The 21,997-nt window shown below is 45.1% G+C and overlaps 1 protein-coding gene across 2 annotated transcripts in view; it reads left to right on the top strand.

The window, feature by feature from the left end:
- The first annotated feature begins 230 nt into the window (after positions 1 to 230).
- Positions 231 to 21,997, top strand: part of TRAF5 (TNF receptor associated factor 5) — a 53,221-nt gene continuing 31,454 nt past the window's right edge. Inside the window, exon 1 of one of the 2 annotated variants that reach the window (XM_074989574.1) lies at positions 231 to 848. The gene's annotated coding sequence lies outside the window, so the exon portion shown is untranslated. The remainder of the gene's footprint in view (positions 849 to 21,997) is intronic. The other variant, XM_074989573.1, reaches the window with a different exon arrangement.

Below are 21,997 nucleotides of genomic sequence, written 5' to 3'. Positions count from 1 at the left end.
TTCATCCGTTACAACAAGGACTGTCTGCTTTGTCCAATATACATGGCAGAGGGGCAGTAGTGGATGTACAGGGGCTAGGTTCTGGGCTGGTCTATGGGTTTGGTAGAGGGGAAGCTCCAGCCTGATAAAATGGCTCTGAGCCACAACACCTTACTTGTCTGAGTCTAGCCGGAGCAGGAGCTCGGCGATGTTAGTGAAAGGTACCTGCTTGTCCAGGCGCATCTACTGGCATCTGCCAAAGCGGGTCTTCGCCAAAAGCTTATGCTCTAAAATATGTTAATCTTCTTCTCGAAGATACAGACTAACTCGGTACCTCTCTGATGCTTGGCCATTCCCCCCGCCCGCAGAGCATGTTACCAAGGACGAGCTCTGCTCTTAGCCACGCCTGCACGTGCTGGGCGGGGAGCTGTCTGAGGTCCGGCATTTCCCTGCACTCTCCAGCGATTGTGGGGTTCAAGCCGTCCGGCCCGGAAACGCGCTTTTCACACCTCGGGCGGGTGAGGCTAGAGCCGAGCCGGAACAAAGCCGCAGTGATGCCTTGCTGCGAGGCTGCTTTGTAAGCGATGCTTGGCGCCTCTAAACCCCTCCCCGCTGCGTGGCGCGGCTTAGCCGGCCCCTCCCCAGGGGAGCCGAACCCCGCGCGGGCTCAGGCGGCGGCCGGCCCCTTTCTCTCCCCGGCTCCTGAGGCAGCGGGGGGCGCACTTGCCGTGAAACTGAAAGCAGCGAGCCGCAGCCCCGGCTTCTCTCGGCGCCGCGCCGCCGCAGTCGGGCGGGGGCTGCCGGAGCCTGCTCGGCGGGCGGGAAAGTTTGCAGTGCCGGAGCCGGTGGGTGCCAGCGAGCCGCTCGTGGTGAGTATCGCGCGGAGCGGGACTGAGGGGGGCCGCGGCCCGAGAAAGCCCAGCCCGGCTGCGCTGACAGCGCTGCCCCACGTGGGAGGGCGGGGGTGGCTCGCGGGTGCGAGCCCCAGCCCAGGAGCTGCAGCGCGCTAATGCGAAAGTTCCGCTTCCCCTAGCAACGCTCCGGCGCCTTCCTACTGCGGCCGCGCGCCGCGGGGCCGCCGGGTCGCAACCGAATTGTCGCCACCTGCGAGCGTCGATCCTTCCGCGCCTCAGAGCCCCGCTGCCCGGGGTTCGGAACTGGCCTGGGGCGGCTCTGCCGCTTCCCGTAGCATAGCTGGAGGTTGGTTGTCACTGGTCCCCAGCAGGCACCCCTGTCTCCTGGCGGGGGAGCACAGGAAACGCAGCTGCTGCCGGGGTGGCGGAGCCGGGCAAAGCTGGGAACTTGCTGTGAAGTCAACTCTGGCACCCTTGGGTTAGGGTTAAACCCCGGTTCTAGCGGCGCTCGTGCTTCCGTACGTCCTGGCAGGGATCAAGGTTTCCTGATGGAGTGTCAGGGTTGCTGGGCTGAGACAGCCTGAAGTGCGGTGAGGAGGGGCTCAGGTTAAACTGGCACAGACATGCAGCCTCGTTTGTTTCTAAGCAAAATTTTACTTTGCGGCGATACCGTCTCCTGTTCTTGGTGTGTGCATCCCCACCAGCCCTAGCGGCTTCCTACGGGATTGTCACTTATTCTTGATTATAGCTCAGACAATCAGTATAAAAGGTCTCTCAAACACGTTTCCTCGTCTTTTCTCATTACTTTAGAAATAGTATTTATAAGGCATTTAGTGTGATGAGGTCACCATAACCTGAACACAGGTAATTTACTAGAAATTCTTGATCTTCTCTTTGTATTTGTAATCCCTTTATCACCACAGTACCTAATTTTCTTTTTTATTTATGAAAACGAACAAGTGTCTCTTTCTTGTGTTAAGTTACGTAATGGCATGGAACCCTACCTGCCAACAAAATAGAAAATGCCAGGGAAGGCATAATATCTCCTGTTTAAGAAAAATAATGAGCACCTTAGGGACTAACAAATGTATGAGGTCGTGATAAAACTCACTTCTGCGGATGAATGGAGTGGAAAATCAGAATCCAAAGTTTATATAGGGGAGGAAAGGTTGGCAGACGTGAACCGTGTTCTTTTAATTTACTTATTGGGCCTATCATGAGGTAGGTAACTTCTGGGTTCTCGCCTGGATCTGCCTATTTGTTTCTTTACTTTCCCAGTGGGAAATTGTTTTAAGAATGCTTGATAAAGATTTTGTAGGTTTTTATCTGTGATAGTGGGATTAGAGCAGATACAGTTGACTTGGCTGTAGAGATGGAGCACGTGATGTGTCTTGGATGGAAGCTGGAGGCATGTAAGTAGGTAAAGCCTGTGAGTGTAGTTCATCTCCTTCTCCATTAAAGTGCAAAAGAAAAAGAGTGTATTTTGTAGCATCAGCATGCCCTGAAGGTTAACAGATATGGATTCTGGCAGATGAGGGGAGAAAAGCAACTTCAAACTGATAATTTGGAGCATAAGCTTTCATCTGGTCTGGCACCCTTGGGACCTAACTGGTGTCAAACAAGAGAATTTCCCTAACCAGGGAGATTAGAATTACCAACTCTTCCACTGCTTACTGGGCTCTTAGAAGACATGTAGTGGTAAATTACAGTCAAATAACAGCACGGAACACTGAATGCCAGGCTGTAAACAAACTTTTTATGGGACCATGGGAAGCTTGACCACATCCATGATAAGTGGTCATCTGGCTAACTAACAACATGTTGGATTACGGGTGTTGCTGGATGACAGAGTTCTGTACTAGAGAGGTTCAGCCTGTATTTGCTTACAGGTATGCAAGAGGTATGTTTACTTGTAAGGCACAAGGCTTCATCTGAGAACCAACAGAGATGGGAGCTGGCCTTACGACACGTATCGAAGCTTGTACTGCTTTGGTTTTTGGTTTTGGCTGACATTGGTTAGTATAATGTTTCCTTTCATAAATTCCTCTGCTAATTATGGGATTAATGAAAGGTTCAAGTGGTTTGTCTACTAATAAATAATTCTATCAAGGTATTCAGGTCAGTTGGTGGCTCTAGACTGGGAGCAGTAATACACACTTCTATTTTAAACCATTCTATTTGAAGACTTAAGATAATACCATAGTGCAAAAATTAACACGCAAGATGAAAACTTCAGTTTTCTGTCCCTCTTTGATAAATACCTTGTTTGCATTGGCATTGTTTTCAGATAACTTCACTGCACAGTTCCTTTGTTTTGACAAATGATATGCTCAGTCTAAAACAACCTAAAACAACTTCCTTAATGTTGACCCTTCTGTCAAGAGTGACTTAAAAACAAAAGGAATCTGTGGTGAGAGCAGAGAAATAGGAGGTAGATCTGGGTCTGGTTTTAGTTGAAGTACGTACTGATTAGATGACCTTGGCCAATCATTTAGATACATAGACCGCAGTCCTGCAAAGACATGCTAAATTTTGTGCAGTCCGAGCCTGGTTAACTTCATAGGGACAGCTCATAGTTCAAGTTAAGCAAGTTTTTTCTTGTGTGTGTGTTCTTTACCTCCTGTGGGTGTGTGGAGGTGAAGTTCATTAACTGTAAATTGCATTGAGATAATTTAGTGGAAGGTAGTGCTGTGATGCAAAATAAAATGGTTACACAAAAACCCCTGCTGACTACATAAACCACAAGGAGCAGAGCAACTTACAAACAAGTTTCATCCTACACATGCATTATAAAATACAAACGCGCAATCATATTGAGTTTTTCAGCGCTGACTTTTTAGGATATACTCTAGCTTAAGTTAAATCTGGAGTAACTGAACTTGTGCCTATATAGACACTACAGGCCTTTAATGATATATCAAAAAGAGTAAATTAAAAGAGGGTTATTGTCCCCCAAATATAACAGGTATATCTTACAACCACTTAAATCAGAAATTTAGTGGATGAGTGTACAAATGTAGACTACTTGCTATTGCTAGTGAACTCCACCTCTATTTATTTCAGCGATGACCACTATCCTCAGCCTCTGTTTTATGGCTTTTCTTCTTCCCTTAAAGATCAATGGTCAGACCTTATCAGTACCGTGCCAGGGCCAGCCAGAGGAGGTCACTTGAGAATGAAGTCTTCCTTCCCAATGAGTAGAGGTCTGAGCAGACACAAATTTTGTATCTGCATCATATCTGCAAAAATGGTCTGCTGATGTCCACATTGGTGGTTTTAGATATCTGTGGATCTGCAGGGCTTTACCAATGAGAGGAAGGTTGGTAGAGCCACCATATCTTAAATTAGTAGCTCCCAACCTATTTATCATTGTAGGCTGCAGTTTGAGACCCACAGCCCCGCACCTCAAATTTCCTGAGCCCCTATATCTAGACCTCCAGCTTCCAAGACCTTTCCACCCAGTGGAGCAGAGTCCTGGGTGGGGACGTGTGGCAGCTGGACCTTGGTTAACCCACTGTATGGAGCCAGGTGGCAGCTGGGCCCTGCCATAGCAAGATCTGGACCCTGGGTCCCAGAACCTGCTGGACAGCTGGAAAGCAGACCCCCCAGGCTGGGGAGGTTGGACACCCAGCATCTGGCCAGGAGCAGAGCGCTCGGTGTGGGCCAACAGCCAGGATCTGGGCATGCTTCAGCCCCTGTAAACCTCTTAATTCCCAGCACCCCTCCCCACCCCTCAGATCTGTGTTTCTATGTTCTGTGGAACCCTGGTGTTCTGGGAACAAGTTGCAGGTGTGCTGCAAGTGTCTGACACTTCTTTGATATACACTAGTGATATTTGTTATTAAAACCAGATGCAATGCTACTTCCTCATTGCCATGATACCTAGTTAAATGACTTCATTTTTGTTTTTGCTGTATATATTGCTTTTATGGTTTTTTTTTGATCTGACAGGTATTTTAAGCAAATTTTCATACATGTTCTGCTTAAAAATCTTATTATTTGGTGTTCCGTGGTCTCAAAAAGTTTAAGAAACACTGCCTTAGAGCAAAACAAAAAGCAGTCAAGTAGCACTTTAAAGACTAGCAAAATAGTTCATTAGGTGAGCTTTCGTGGGACAGACCCACTTCTTCAGACCATAACCAGACCTTAGAGCAACTGCAAAACCTGCCCCGAAGCCCACCTCACCCCATCTGCACTCACCAGCATCAGACTGCCAGATGTTGTGTCTCCCCCAATCAGCCCCACCCCCTACCAGGCTGGAGCCACAAATTTTGAAATTTTTTTAGTTCATGTCTGGGATGTGGCTGTGAGTTGAGAACCACATATCTAAACGTTATATCCCTTATAGTACAAAACAGTAAAACTACCTCCACAGTGTGGATCTCTCTTCCTGCTGCACAATTTGCAGCAAAGATTTGTTGTTGTTTTCCCTCCAGAGGTCCCTGGTGCCCAGTCAAATTTCTTGTACTGGCTGCTAAGGGGAGGGATTTGCTCAGAATAACTTGCTTGCTTTTGGTCTGTAAATGATAGCAAAGTTATAGTCATCTAATCATACAGTATCCTCCTCCTCCTATCATCATCATCATCATCATCAACTGTGGGCTCAGCGCCCGTTGGTGTCTGATGCCTCTCTCACTATTTCCTTCCATCTTTCCCTGTCCAGTGTGGAGTGGCTTAGTTTCTGTAGACTAGCTCCGCACCAATCTATTATATATCGATCCATTCTCTGTGGGGTCTGCCTCTCCTATTTGAACTGTCCATTATACTGAACACCAGGGTCTTGATTTTTCATTCATCGTTCATTCTGCAAATATGCCCAAGTAGTCGTAGCTTCTTCCTTACTATTTCCTTGTTTCCAAATACCATTATTTTTGTCTTATCAATGTTCATAATCAGTCCGTACCGTTTCCCTTCTTCGTTTAACACCTGCACCGTTTTTGCTAGCTTCTCCTCATCTTCCTCAATGATAACTATATCATCCACAAACCTCAAGTTGTTAATTCTTTTCCTGTGCACGGATATCCCTTCTACCTCTTCCTTGGTCTTGTCCATCACTCTCTCCAGATGTACGATGAAGATACTTGGCAATATTGGATCTGCTTGTCTTGTACCTCTACTTCTTTTAAACCAACTTCCCAACTCCCCACATGTTCTCACCACTGCCTCCGCATTTTCATTGATATCCGTCAACAACCGTATCAATCTGCTATCCACTCCGTATGACTCCAACACCGCCCAAGGCACTTTCTGATCTATACTGTCAAATGCCTTTTGAAAATAGATGAAGCAAGTGTATACGTTCTTGTTCTTTCGTCGAGCTTTTTCCACTATCAGTCTTAATGCCAGTATGAGCTGTATGGTTCTTCTGTCTCTTTTGAACCCCGCTTGCTCATCTGCTATATGTTCTTCTATCTGCGATCTTAGTCTCTCAGTCAGTATTATCATCAGTACCTTGCCTAGATGACTCGTTAGGGCAATCGTTCTGTAGTTCTTGCACTCCAATGTATTTTCTTTCTTGGGTACAGTCACTAGCACAGATCTTGTCCATTCCTTAGGTGCTTCTCTTCTTTCCATGCTATATTATGTAGTTGGTGTATTTCCTGAATCAGGCTTTCTCCGCTGTATTTGATGATCTTTCCTGTGATCTTATCATTTCCAGGGCTCTTGTTGTTCTTTAGTCATTTCACTGCTTTTTCTACTTTCTCCTTCAAAATATTGGTCTCGCTGTCGATGATCAATGGAGACCTCTCTTTCAGTTCTTCAGTTGGTCCCTCTGAGACACTTGGGTCCAACTGTGCATTGTATAGATTGTACAGCGATGGACAAAATATTGCACAAATCTTCTCCCTGTTCATGAGCTCCCATGAAGCTCCCTGTTCATGAGCACTTCTTCGTTCTCATCTTTGATCGCCATCTGCTTCGGTTGCCATTTCCTATTAATATTCCTAATTGTCTTATACACCTCCCTGGTCTTACATTTGCCGTAATACCTCTATATCTTCACGTTGCTCCTCTAATCATTTCTCCTTATTCTTTCTGGCTGCTTTCCTTACCTCATTGCATTTCACCCTATATTTCTGTTCTGCCATCTTAGAGACATCTCTTCTGATCTTCAATGCTCTCTTCTCTTGAACCAGCTTCAGGGTCTCCTGGGTAATCCACTTCTTACTGATCTTTTCTTCTTCTGGAACCGTCTGCTCAATTGCCTCTTCTATAGCAATGGCTATCCTTGCGACTCTGTTACCTAGGTCTTTGTGGCGACATTCTTAATCTTCTCTTCAAGCATTGCTCTGTATGTATTCCCTGTTTCTTCCTCATATAGCCTTGCCACATCTCTTTTTTTCTTAAACTGTGTCTTACATTTTCTTCTGAGTATTATCTTGATGTTTGTGATCACAGGACTGTGATCTGAGTCTATATCCACTCCTTGGAAAGTTTGCCACTGCTGTACTGATGTTATCCATCTTCTTCTTATCAAAATCGTATCTGTTATGTTCTTGGACTTCCTATCATGTGATCGCCACATCCGCTTCCTGCAGTCCTTTTGTTGGACTCTTTTGTTGCAGATTACCATCTCGTGCTCTGTAGCAAACTCTAATAGGTTCTCACCTCGGTCATTTCTTTCTCCAAACCTTCCCATGACTCTCTTCCAACCTTCGTTATCTGTTCCAACCTTTGCATTCCAATCTCCTCCGATGAGCAACACATCTTTCTTCGGTATCTCCTCTACCGTCTTTGTCAAGAGTTATAGAATAGCTCAGTCTCTTCCTCCGTACTGTCCGACGTGGGTGCATACACCTGAATGACTGAGATGTTGAACAGTTTTGCTTTGAATCTCGCTACCATCATTCTTACACCTACTGGTTTGTATTCTAATAACGCTCTTGTAGCTGTTTGGCTAAGAAGGAATCCAAGTCCTGCTTCATGCTTCGTTTTGTTTTCTGACCAAATGACTTCGCAACCGCATAGCTCTCCTGATGCTGTCCAATGCATCTCTGCCAGTCCAAGTATATTGCATTGGTATCTCTCCATCACCTTCTGAAGCAGCTCTATTTTTCCAGTTGCCCACAGTGTTCAGATGTTCCATGTTCCAATGGATAGCATATGTGTTAGTTGTAATTTTCTTTCAGTAGCCAACTTATCGACCCAATTCCGATTGCTTGATTGGTATCGTGGACCTTGTTTATCCAGGCAACATCTGAGCCAGCATCTCTTATCATTTAGTTGCACTGGCATCAGATTTCATTCGTACTGTTGTTTGACAATCAGAACATCGACACACATCTGACCAACCCTCTTCCTTCATCCATGCTTTGGACTGGCATGGAACTCATAGAGGCTTCATGGCAGAGTTATCATACAGTATGTAGGATGCTTAATAAGAAAATTTTTATATCCTTCTCTGTTCACCATGCATGGTATTTTGAATCTGATTTTCTTTGGTTCTTTTTATGCCTAATATTTCCCAGCATTTTAAGAGCAGCCCATCTTTGATACCACGTGGCTCTGTTGCTGAAAATCACTTTTGTTTTTAGACCTTGGATAATCTCTTAATGTTAAAAGTTTTCTCTCTGTTTTCTTAGTCACATCACACATAGTGGTGAGTCTGAATGAAAAAAGAGCTCAGGAAGAAGAGTGAGCTGAAAGAACCATTAATAACGTAATGGAGCGGGGAAGCCAATCTTTTGTCAGGGTAAATTAGAATAAGAATTTAACTTTATTGTAGTGAATAAACTGAGTTGACTCTGGGATTTCTGTTCACATTCAGATTAGATAGTATGTTTGGTCCAAATAAAGTTGTCAAGAGTGGTGAACATTTTAAAACAAAAGTCCTTAAGGCCTTGCATTACTAGATGGTTAGTTGAAGCCTTGTACAGTAGCTGTCAGTGAATTAATGGACAAATTATGATAGCCCATCCCTAAGAACTCTATTATATTAAAACCACAGCTTGTCTGTTTGTGAAAGTGACTCCTTACTTTGGTTCTTGTGCACTTCAATTTGATATTTTTAAATGTTGTGTTATGACCTTTCTTTGTCACCCATAATCCTTTTCTTCTCTCTCTCTCTCTTCCTGCTCCTGTGTTCTTTTAATTCCACTACACTTCCCATTTTCATTCTGTTTCCTACCACATTTCTTTTTTCTCTCTCATTATCTCTTTTCTGTCTGTTTTGCTCCCTTACTTCATCCTCTCCCCCACATACTTAACATAATCTGAGGGGTAGTTGTGTTAGTCTGTAGCTTCACAAAAAACAAGCAGTCCTGAGGCACTTTAAAGACTAAATAAATACAAATGTCAGTCTTTAAGATGCTACAGGACTGCTTTTTTGGTGATACTTTGCAATCCTTTACTGTTTCTGTTGTCCTTTTTCCTCATAGGTTCTGCAAAATACTTCTAGCTGTAGAAGTTGGAAAAGGGTATGTGAACAATAGCATGAGGCTAGTGCTTTTTTCTCATTTGCAGAGTGAGAGTGACTAAAGCTAGGATCCTAGTCCATGTCAACTTCTCTGTTCAGAGCCTTCCCCCAAAGCTTTCCTAGAAGCAGATGACACTTTCTGGTGGTGTGCTCACATAATATTGTTTTCCTCCAAATGCTATCTCATGCAAGTGAAAATAAAGTAGGAGTATCACTTCCTTGTACATCTATCAGACTTCTGGGGAAAAATCTATGTAAGTGCAGTTGTTCTGATCTCCACAAGTGCAAAGTCACACTTACTCTCCAGCCCAGTCATCATATGTTCTGAGGGCAGATGTCATTTGTGAAAATGTTGGGGGGGATGGGGGGCTGTCTAAGTCCTGATCCTAGAAACTTTAACCATGCTAGTAGTTTTAGGCCTTGTCTATGAAGAAGATGCACCAGTTTAATTGACGTGGAGTCGGCACTTCAACCTCCAGGACAAGGGTCCACGCTCAGCTGTTCAGTGCTGTCATCCACTCAGGGCCTAGCACCAAAAAAGGACTTATCTGGGCACCAGCATTCTCTGAGGTGTTGCACCACTTCCAGTCTCCAATCCTCCAAGATGCCCAAGTCATTGGCACCAGTTCTGTCGACTTCAATATCTTCAGTCCAAGCAGCTCCTTACAGCTTTTCAGGTGGCTACCAGCCTCAACCTTTTCATGGTGGAAGTCACTGAGTTGGAAGATAGACATCCTCACTTCAGAAAGTCCTCCGCATGTGGCCTTTCATTTGACAAGACCATTTTGTCCTCCGCCCCACCATTTGGCAAACTATGGCCTCCTTCCCACCTGCTGCTGAAGAGGTGGAGTTCAAATACTTAAGGTCAGTCAAGAGGTTTGAGAACCTGTACACTCATCTTCCCCCTTGCTCCTTTGTGGATTTCCAGCCCCAAAATCCAAGGACACTAAGTATGTGGACCTATTCGGAAGAAAGTTGCACTCCATTGGTGGGGCGGGGGGCTGTTGCTCAGGATGGCTTACTAGCTGGTTACTTTGAGCTGTTACAGCTACAACTTTTGGGCCTCTCTCCTTAAATTTAAGGACTCTCTGCCCGACCGCTTGTGGGAGGAGTTCCTTGCCATCTTGCAAGAAGGTAAAATGATGTCCCGTAACTGTCGTCAGGCTTCCTTGGACTTGGGGATACAGCAGCCCAACTGTTGCTTCAGACATTGCCATGTGTTGAATGGCCCGGTTGCAGCCATCTGGTTTTCTGCTAGCTATCAAACAGACTCCCTTCTGATGGAGCAGGGCTGTTTGCAGAACAGACCAACTCTCACCTGCATAGCATCAAGGACTCCAGGAATACCATAAAGTCCTTGGGTGTGCATGCACTGGCTATGCAGTGAAAGCCATTAAAGCCACAGCCCCAACTGAGGCCTTTCCAGTCCTGTAGGTGCTCAGTCTTCTACCACTGCAAGCCTCGCTCCTTCCACTGTAAGCCCTCCTGTGCTCAGTCTGGAGACAACCAGTGCCAGTCCAAGCCCTCCTCCAGGGTTAAGCTGTCATTTTGATGGTGTGCTTGAGATCAGAGTATAGGTACCGCCAGATCCTTCCCTCCTGTTCCTCTATAGTTTCTCTCCATTCCTTTCAGCCTGGTTGGCTGTGACATTGGACCGATGGGTCCTCAGGGAAGTCACATCAGATTATGCCATCCCTTTTCATTCTTCTCTGCCTTCCTGCCTCCCTGCCTGTCCTTCTTCACGGACCCCTTTCATGACCACCTCCTCCAGGAGGTACAGTCGCTCCTGGCCCTGTGGGTGGTGTAAGACGTTCCTCAATACAAGGATGAAGGGTTCTATTCCCATTATTTTCCAGTCCCAAAGGCAAAGTGGGCTTACGGCCTATCCTGGAACTCAGGGAACTCAACAAGTTCATTGTTTCCTATTAGTTCCACATGCTTTCCCTAGGCACCATTATTTCCTCCTTGTATCTGGGGGACTGGTACCACTCTTTACTTAAAGGACACACATTTCTATGTCGTGATCGAGCCTTCCTATCGGTGCTATCTCTGTTTTACTGTGAGTCACTCGCACCTTCAGTTTATGGCCCTTCCCTTTGGACTCTCCATGGCCTCCAGAGTGTTCACCAAATGTACGGTGATGACGGTGGCCTTCTTCTGCCTCGACAGTATTCAGGTCTACCTGTACCTGGACAATTGGCTCCTGTAGGGCCATTTGTTCCACCAAGTGGAGGCCCAAGTGGCTTTCACTAGAGAAGCTCTAGACAAGCTGGGACTCCTTGCTCAATTTGTCAAGTCCTTGTTGATCCTGACCCAAAACATAGAGTTCATTGGGGCAGTTCTCAATGCCATCGAGGCAAGGACATTTCTTCCCAACCATTATTTCTGGGCTCTTGCTCAGCTTTTGCCCTCACTGTCCGAGTTTCCCGTCACCACGGTCAGGATGTGTCTCTGCTTGCTGGGCAACTTGGTGGCATGCACATACTTAGTCCCATTTGCCAGGCTATGCCTTTGCCCTCTCCAGGTATGATAGGCATTGGTGTATTGCCCTGGTTGGGATGGCATGGATATAGTCATCATGCTGCCAGACATGTCTACAGTGCCCCCCATTGGTGGCCAAATCACCAAAACATGCTGGTTGGCATTCCTTTTCACCCCACCCCCTCAACAACCTAACATGTCTCTGGTAACCGATGAGTCCACTTTGTGCTGGGCGGCCCATCTGGATCATCTTGCCACTCAGGCAGTTTGGCTAGCAGAAGAGTTCTCTCTCCAGCTTGCTCAAGGACGGTAGTGTTGGACACTCTGTCCTTCCACGATATTCCAAGGATGCGTCTGAGGCAGCGCAAGTGGAAGACGTTCAGCTTCTTTTCCTGGCGGGTGTACAGGGTCCAAGTCTTGCTGTCATAAAGGAAAGTGCTGAGAATGCAGGCTCTGTAGATTTGTATTTTGGTGTGAGTGTACAGCTTGTTGTTCCACACTGTCTCGCTGAGTCTGGACAGAGTTGTGACTGCTTTACTGATCCTCCTATTTAGCTCAGTCTCCAAGGACAGGGTGTCAGCGATGGTGGACCCAAGGTAAACGAACTCGTGGACGACCTCTAACATATAGTTGTCAATGCTGATTGATGGAGAATCAGCAGCGTCCTGAGCAAATACATTTGTCTTCTTTAGGCTGGTGGAGAGCCCAGAGTCCTTGCATGCTTTGGAGAACTGATCCAGCAGCTTCTGAAGCTGGTCTTCTGTGTGTGACACGACAGCAGTGTCATCTGCGAACAGCATATCTCTGATGAGGACTTCCCGCATCTTAGATTTAGCTTTCAGCCTTGCAAGATTAAACAGTTTCCCATCAGATCTTGTGTGCAAAAAGATGCCCTCTGTTGAAGATCCAAAGGCGTGTTTAAGGAGGAGCACAAAGAAGATCCCGAACAATGTCGGAGCAAGGACGCATCCTTGTTTGATGCCGCTTCTGATGCTGAAAGCATCCAATAATGTGCCATCGTATTGGACGGTTCCTCTCATGTCTTTGTGGAAAGACTGGATCACCTTGAGTAACCGTGGTGGACAACCTATCTTGTGGAGCAGTTTGAACAGTCCATCCCGGCTGACCAAGTTGAAGGCCTTGGTTAGGTTCATGAAGCTGTCCTTGAGCAAGCTGGAATCCCAACTATGCACACCCTTCTCGGGCAGCGGCCCCTCCGCTGGCTTGGCCACGTCCACAGGATGAATGATGGAAGGATCCCAAAAGACATCCTGTATGGCGAGCTAGCCTCTGGCAAAAGACCTCCTGGATGCCCCCAGCTGCGCTACAAAGATGTTTGCAGGAGAGACCTCGGGGAAGTAGACATCAAGCCAGACGGCTGGGAGGAGCTGGCAGATGATCACGGCAGATGGAGGCAGGAACTAAACAAGGGCCTTCAGAAGGGTGAGTTGAGGATCAGACAGCTAGCAAAGGAGAAGCGAGCCCACAGAAAGCACAGCAAGGACCTGCCAGACACCCATTACATATGCAACAGATGCAGCAAGGACTGTCACTCTCGTGTGGGTCTTCACAGTCACAGCCGACGCTGCAAATGAGGATGCCAAACGGAACTACGAAGGGCACGATCCATAGTCTACGTAGACTGAAGGGTGCTGCTGCTGCTGCTGCTACTACTACTACTACTACTACTACTACTACTAGAGTTCTCTCTCCACATCAATGTACGTGAGCTTTGGGCCATTCACCTTGCTTGTATAGTATTGGAGAGGTAGCCGTGTTAGTCTGTGTGTTCAAAAACAACAAGAAGTCCTGTGGCACCTTATAGACTAACAGATATTTTGGTGAGTAAGCTTTTGTGGGCAAAGACTGCCTTCTTACCTCACCTCTGTGGCTGCTGTGTGGCAGTTCTGACAGACAACACCAAAGCCATGCACTATATCAATTGTCAGGAGGGTGCACGCTCCTTCCCACTTTGTTCAGAGGCTCTGTGCCTGTGGGAACTATGCATAGCCCACTCTATCCACCTGGAGTTGTCTTATCTCCTGGTGGTCCCAGTCCAGCTGGTGGGCTTCTTCAGTTGCTGGTTCCGCACGCTCAAGTGATTGACTCTCATGGGCATCCTCCATTCTGTATTCCAAAAGTGTGCCTTTGTGCGGCTGGACCTCTTCATGTCCTGGAGTGACCACAAGTGTCCTCAGTTCTGCTCCTTCTGCAGCCTCAGCCCTGGCTCTTTAATGGATGCATGCCTGATACTGTGGAACTCAGGGCCGGTTTACACCTTCCCCTCATTCCCACTCATGCACACGGTGCTTCCCCTGCTGGTGTCGTCATCACAACCTCATTCCTGTATCTACCTGTGTCCCGCAGTTGCTGGACTTCCCTTGTTTCTCTCAAGCAGCAGGATCTTGCCTCTTCTTCCTCAAGGTCCACCTGGTGAGTATCTCAGCCTTCCATCCAGGGAAGGATGGTACTCTTGTTGTGTACTCCATGGCGGGGCACTTCCTCAAGGGCATGGATTGCCTCTGCCTGCCTCTGTTCTGACCTGGAACCTTCTTAACTTGGTGTCCAGGGGGGAAAGGGCCTCTCCTTTGAAATTTTGGCCACAAGCTCCCTCTTTTACCTCTCCTGGTAATAGCCCTTCTTGGTCGTTGTCACCTCCGCCAGAAGGGTGTCTGAGCTCCAGGCCCTCATGTCAGAGCCTCCGTATGTGGTGTTCCGTAAGGACAAGGTTCAACTCTGCTCTCACCCAGCTTTCCTCCCAAATGTGGTCTCCAGCTTTCATACTGTTCGGAACATTTTCCTTCCTGTTTTCTATCCTACACCTCATGGCTCCCTGCAGGAGCAGTGACTGCATTCTCACCATGAGGCAGAGACACTTGCCTCCTACATCAAATGGACCAAGCCCTTCTGCCAGACCTAGTTTTTTGTGCTAGTTGCTGATTGCATTAAAGGGCTTCCACTTTTGTCCTGGCACTTCTCCTTCTGGATCATTTCCTTATATGACCATCTTATGACCTCGCTACGGTTGTCCTGCCACCTGTTACAGTGCACTCTGAGTGAGTCCTGGCCTCTTCAACCTCCTTCCTGGCTTGTCTGCCTTTCCAGGAAATGCCTCGAGCTGCAGCATGGTCCTCTGCATGCACTTCTATGTCACACTATGCTATTGTGCAACAGCCTAGACAGCCTTTTGGGGCCATTGTTCTTGAGTTGACCATGCGGTGACTCCAGCCCCTCCTCCTGTATTTGGCTTGTAAAGTCACCTAACTGGAATACATATGACCAAGCACTCAAAGAAGCGAAAACCCACTCCCTCTTTACCCTACCCACCCCCATGCACTCTGCTCCCCTGCCCAGCTGGGGGCTGGAAGAGATTTCTTCCTCAGAGCTGCAGGCATCAGCTGCTGCAGCCCAGCTGGGAGTCAGAGAACATACCGCAAACTCCCCACCCTCAACTCAGCCAGGCCAGCACCCACCCACCCCTTCTGTCCCCCATGCAGGCTGAGTCTTGGGAGAGAGTGGTGGGTTTCTCAAAATCTGCTGTAATCTGCGTAGTCTCTCTCCTCTCCTGGCAGCTGCAATTTAACTGGGAAAACAGAACTCCTGAATTTCCTCTGCTTCCCTTCCTTCTTCCTTGCCTGCGTTCCTCCCTCTTTCCTCCTTATACCTCCACACTGCTCTGTAGCTGAAGGGGAAGTGCCCCTCCCCCAGCCAGGCGGCTCTGTGCTAGACAGCCCTCAGTGAGCCGCTGTGCTACCAGGCAGCTTAGAAGCAGCCTTAGTTGGGAGGTAAGCACAAAGGAAGCTGGTGAGATGTGAGTAATGGAGGAGTGAGAGGAGCCCTCAGCTTATGCATTTAGCTTGGTAGGCAGGAACAACAGTGCACACGTCTAGTTTAAATTTGTTTCTAAACCAACTGAGTTAAACTAGTGCAAACTCCGCTATAGACTCTTGTTTTGATTGAGTCGACAAGTTAAATTGAAAAGTCTCATTTAAACCAAAATATGAATATCCACACAGCTTTTTCGCACAGCTCTACCTAAAGCCATTTACAACAGCACCTTAAATTAAACTGGTAGCAATTTCCCTTGTTGACACATCCTTATTCACATAATGTGAGTGGGTCTACCTGTGCGAGTAAGGGTTGATTGAGTAGGGAACTGCAAGACTGGGCCCTTCATTTTGTGCATGCCTTAACGAATGCCATGTTTCCTTGTGACCAAAGACTTGTCAAATCAGTTACAGCTCCACTGCAACTGGCTACATTTTTATGAAAGCTATAAATGTGGAAAAAGGTATTTCTAAGCTTATGTTTCTCCAGAGACAAGAATTCAGGCTGTATTATTTCAGTCAATGCAGCAGTAGCTTAAAGTAGGAGTGTTAATATTTGACAGTTAACTGGTGGGGGCTGGAGCAGCTCCCTATCCACTGTGAGCCAGGAATTGCTCCAGACCCAGGTAGCTTGCCGTAGTGAGGGGTAGCTCCGGCATGGCTGGACCAGCCCTTGTCTGCAGTATGCTCAGCTTGGTGGGGCACTTCAGCCTAGACAGAGCAGCCCCTGTCCATGGCGGCCCAGTGTGCATGACAGGCACGGGGCTCCAGCCTGACTGGAACAGCCCTGATCTGCAGAAACAGCCCTACCCCTGCTCTGTTTACTTGGATAAATTTAACATTTAAAGGGTAAACTAATTAAATGGGATTTTACATCCCTAGTTTAAAGGAGAATAATCTTAAATGGTTTACCGGTTTCTCCTAACATTTTCTGTGTTTGTTGTTTTGTTTGTAGAGATGATCTTTGCAAAGTTAGTTGTGGGGGATTTCCACTCTCTTGCTGTTTAAACCCTATCATAGTAGTGTTTTAACCACAGAACAGTTCACTTTCTGCTCAGGAACAACTACTGTTTTCAGGTATGAAAATATCAAAATATTGTAACTGTTAGCAGTAGACTAATAATGATATTTGTAATACTTACCATCTTCAAAACACTTCTCAAACATTTAACTTTTTTTAAATCCAATGTTTAAATAATGTGTAGATTTGGTAATGTAAAGCTTCAGAATTTGAAGGGTGCTGACAATGGTTTAGTATGAGTATATTCATACAGTTCCAGCAATACTAGTATGTATCATCAATGATCCTTTAAGAATGTATATCAAATTATGTTGTTACCAGAAGAGACACGAAGACACCCATGCCTTGGAACAGCAATTTAAAAGTGAATGTAGAAAAGAAAAGGATTAATTGTTAAATTTCACCATGTTATAGCAAGAAAGGTTACTCTTCTATCAGTGTTCAGTTTGATAACATTAATGTTGTATTCAATATACTTGAGAGACTTAGTAGGAAAATGAAAGTGTTTTAATGAGTGGCTGGATTACTGCAGTATATACTAAACGTAATATGGGTTGAACTTCTATAATCCGGCACTCTTGTCTGGCAACATCCAGTTATCCAGCTGGATGAGGATTTACCATGCATGTGTCCAAGTTTTCCATGGTCCCATAATGTTTGTTTATAAGCTCTCAGTGTTCTGTGCTGTTGTTTGGCTGTAATGTATCTTTAAATGACTGTTAAAAGTCCAGCAAGCGGTGGAAGTGTTGGTAATGCTGCTAGACTGTATTGACCTCACGTGGTCCAGCAAATTCTCTCGTTTGGTACAGGTCAGGTCAGGTCATGAGGGTGCTGGACAAGAGAGGTTCAACCTGTACCAATTTTACTTAGTTCATAGCTCTTGAGTATTACCTTGTTATAGTTACAACTGTTACTAGCTGTTATGGCCAAATTTCTTTTCCTTGGTTTAAAAATCAACAGCATACTTAAAACTAATCCTGGCCACATTATCACCAAATATAACAATGTAGATCTATTACAGAGTCCATCTTTCACTAATTAATATTGATGACTGGGAGATCCTTAGTAAATTACAAACATTACAAATAAGCAAGTCAGCAGAGAAACACAAACTCAGAACTACTGCAGCACAAAAAGTATTTTGGAGTGGGTTTTTTACACGTATATTTGTTTGAATTAATTATAATATCAACCATAATGTATTTTGTAAATAATAAGAAACTCTTAGTCTTATGGGCTGTCAGTACAATATTTGGCTGTTGAATTGTCACAAAAAAGTAGAGTGAAACTGCAGGGTGTTAATGAGAACTTGGATCTGATGATTAGCAAACATCATTGATGAGGTTTTACTGTGAGCTTACAGTAAGGGGACATTGGATTTCAGGTTTGATTTAAAAAACCTGTTTTTCACAAAGTGAATTGATTTAGTTTTTGTGCTTTCTGCTGCAGCATTCCCCAGGGGCCGTTAGGCCAGTATCCAATCAGGAATTATTGCTATTAGAAGTATTAGCCCTTGTGTATCGGTTGTGGCCACTGTGGGTGGGTCTACACATGCCCCTCTCTTTAGGGAGAGGCATGTTAATGAGGCACTTTGGAACAGGTTAATGAAGTGCTGACATGCATATTCAGTGCCTCATCAGCATAATGGCAGCCAGTTGCGCTTCGAAAGTGCTGCTTTCGAAATGCAGGTTGGCTGGAGAGGTGCGGGTGCTTTGAAATAAACCCCACACTTCAAAATTCCCTTTTCCCAATTCGTTATTCCCTCCGAAAGGGAGGGGCATGTATAGACATGGCTTAAGGGCTTAGTTCAGTGGCAGAATATGTAGCTTATGAAGACTATGCAATGGGAACCAGCCCTCCAGTGCAGTGGGGAAGGCCTGGTCTTCTTCCTCATGGATACACAAAAGTGAGAAGTTACACATCCAGAAGGCTTTCCTTGCATATGGAGAGGACTCCACAGAGCTGTGGGGATCCATGGATCTAAATTGCATTGCTAGCGCTTAAAATATTTGCTCCTCCTATGTTGTAGGCCTATCCAACGTAAACAACATGTATGACTAGCTGTTATTTTCTCGTGATTCAGTATAATTTGCCATACCTTTAAATTGTACTTAATTATATGCATTTGTTCTTTAATCCATTTTATATTCATTTCAAGCACGCTCTTGTCCCCTGTGCCCTATATTTACTGTATGCAAAGGCTCCAAATTACCAGTAAATCACACTGGTGAATACTATAACTGTATAGCCCAGTAATGGAGTCAGTTTGATCACTTTGCCCATCAGGCACTTGGAGTGGATAATTTAATGTGTGATATTCCATTATTTTCTTTCATGTTCCTTTCCTCACACCTCCACTGCAGTGAATTGATCTTAGACCTCTAAAGTATACCAGGTTTTGCAAGGCATTCCACATTTTGGCTGGATCAGGTATTCTGTCCTTCTGCACCACAGAGGAAGACCATTTTCTTATGGCGGGACAGAGAGATTGTGTTTGCCTTGCCAAATAGTCTTGGAGCTAAGGGGATATACAGAGGTGGATGCCAAGAGATCATGGGTTTAAATTTTATCTCTTATGGTTGTTTATGCTTCCATGTACTTTACAGACCTTACTGCTGAGCAGTGTCTGACACCCTAACCTTAAAAAGCAAGGTTTACAAACGAGATTTGAGCATAGAATCCAGTTCTCTTGTATAGGAGATGCAACTCATATACACTAAGCCACAACACCTTTCAGAATGCATGTACCAAATAATGTGATCTGGTTATCCTCTCTCAAATGATTATATCGTTCTCCTATCTTAGCACTAAGCCTTGAAACCAGAATTCCTGATCTCTGCTATTCCAGCCAAAATAAGAATTGTCTTGCAAAATCTGGACTACTTTAGTGGCTGTTCTACTGCTAGTTATCGTGGCTGGTTCACAGAAGCTGTGGCCATGCTGGCTGCTCCTTTCGGATGGGCTATGGTAATGTGGCACTTTGGAATATGCTAATTAGGCATAGCTATGAATATTCAGTGCCTTATTAACATAGTGGTGGCTGTGCTCACTTCAAAACTGACTTTTCTGAAATGCACACTGCCTGTGCAGCTGGGGACCTTTCAAGATGGCACCCTGATTTTGAAAGCCTCTTCTTCTCATTTGGTTTGGGAAGAAGGGGCTTTTGAAATCAGAGGGTCATTTTGAAAGGCCCCTGACTACATGGGTGGTGTGCATTTCGAAACTGACAGTTTCGAAGCACATGTCTGCCACTATCCTAATGAGGTGCTGCATATTCAGAGCAGTGCATCATTAGCTTATTCCAAAGTGCCACATTACCATAGCCCCTCTGAAAGCAGCGGCTAGTGTGGCCCCAGCCAGAGAGAGAAACAGTTACTGTGTGTAGCTCAACTGGTAGAAGAATCTGAAGATCTGGGATTCAGATCCAGCTGATGACCCATACAGGCAGACTCAGTGGTTGCATGTGATTGAATTTGGTTTTTTTAAATGAAAACAGAAAAAAATATTTAATTTACTTTGTGAGAGACCATCACTGAAAACCAGTTTTAGAGTTAAAACATATCAGTGATGGTGCACACAGTATAGGAATGCCACACTTTGGCCTTTTGTCACATATTTTGGTTGCTGGCCTAGCTTGTTTCCCCAGCATTGCCTGGTGGCAGTCCCACTGAACAACTCCTCCGTCCCCTTCCCAGTGCCTCCCACATGCCACAGGATGCACTGAGAGGGAGGGTGAGTAGTAAAGATGTGGAATGTTTGAGGGTGGGGTGGGGAAGAGGCAGGTCTGGAACAGGGCCTTGGAGGAAAGGGTGAGATGCGGCCTTAGTGGGAAAGAGTGCGATGTGGCAGAGAGGGGCGGGCATGGGGGGCTTGGAGGAAGGGATGGAATGGGTGGAGGGAGGGAGGAGTACCCACCGCATGGAGTAGAAGGCTGAAGGTTGAGTGGAATGGTTGACTGGTTTCAATAATTGTTGGTATGAAGGCAACATTTTGGGAAGTAGCATCATCCTGATTGACTGTCATACCATGTTCTACTCCTAGGCTGCGTCTACACTTCCATTCCTCTTTCGAAAGAGGTATACAAATGAGGAAAATTGAAAATGAAGATGAGGTGCAGATTTGCATATCTGGCACCTCATTTACAGATTGTTATTTGAAATAGCTTCTTTCGAAAGAAGAACACCAGTGTAGACACTGCTCTTTTGAAAGTAAACCCCATTTTTTAAAGAATCCTCCTTCCCTTTATTTATGGGAAGGAGGATTCTATCGAAGATGGGGTTTACTTTCAAAAGAGCAGTGTCTACACTGGTGTTCTTCATTTGAAAGAAGCAATTTCGAAATAAGAATGTGCAAATGAAGTGCCATGTATGCAAATCTGTACCTCATTTGCATTTTTGACTTCCCTCATTTGCATACCTCTTTCAAAAGAGGAATGCAAGTGTAGACACAGCGCTATTGTGTGTTCTGCATATATTCATAAATAAATTATTTAGATTACACATGGTCCCTATAAATGGAAGATGCATAGCTGTATTTGGTCTGGTGCTGGTTAAAGGGGAATTGCCTTGATTTGAGATGGTTTATTCTTTTATAGTGAAAACCTCCCATACTGTTTTTCCAAAACAGTGTGATTTAAAGATTTACGAAAAGGAGAAACCTATAGTAAAATAACATCTGTATGCAGCATTTTGTATACAATGTGTTTATCCTAGTTAGGCAATATTCTAAAATTCTTAAATGCTTTCAGTGAGGTTGGCTTTTATTATGGTGGCTACAGGGTTGAGTTGATAAAAGCAAAAAAATAGGGGTAACAGCAATCATTAATATCGGACATGGGCTTAGTGACCACTATTTAAACCATTTTTGCAAGGTAGGGTCAAAATTCATTATTTAATACCATATATAGAAATTAATCTGAATCAAATCCTTCTTTGTATTTAAGGTTATTGTGTATATAAAGGTTTAATTTGTTTTACTTCGTTGTAGTGACATGATGAAAGTCTATTTACGGGTATGTTTTGGGTCTGTTTCCCTTCTGATGCAAGTGTCCAGATATTATTCACTCCCATCTAATATTTTTAAAACAAGGTGCTGATGGGGTGTGTTTGCATTGTAATACTGCAATACATTCACTTTGCATATTTAGCTGCTTGATGTGCAAAAGTTAATGCATACAGTACCTACTGTGTTAGTCAGACGTCAGTTTAAGCAGGAAGTTATTTAATTTAACCCAGAGTGCTATATAATGCAAAGATTACTTTTTCCTTTGCCTGTTCTGCTTTGTTGTGAGCTGAAAGAAAGCAGGCATCAGATATCTAAAGCCGGAAGTGGAATTACAGTTTCTCCACCCTCGTTTCCTGTGTCTAGTGTAAGTTACACAGGACGCACACACTTATATATGCATCATATTTATTTGTAA

Source organism: Carettochelys insculpta, chromosome 3, assembly GCF_033958435.1.
Source record: "Carettochelys insculpta isolate YL-2023 chromosome 3, ASM3395843v1, whole genome shotgun sequence".
Lineage (NCBI taxonomy): Eukaryota > Metazoa > Chordata > Testudines > Carettochelyidae > Carettochelys > Carettochelys insculpta.
This window is presented reverse-complemented; position numbering and strand designations above follow the sequence as displayed.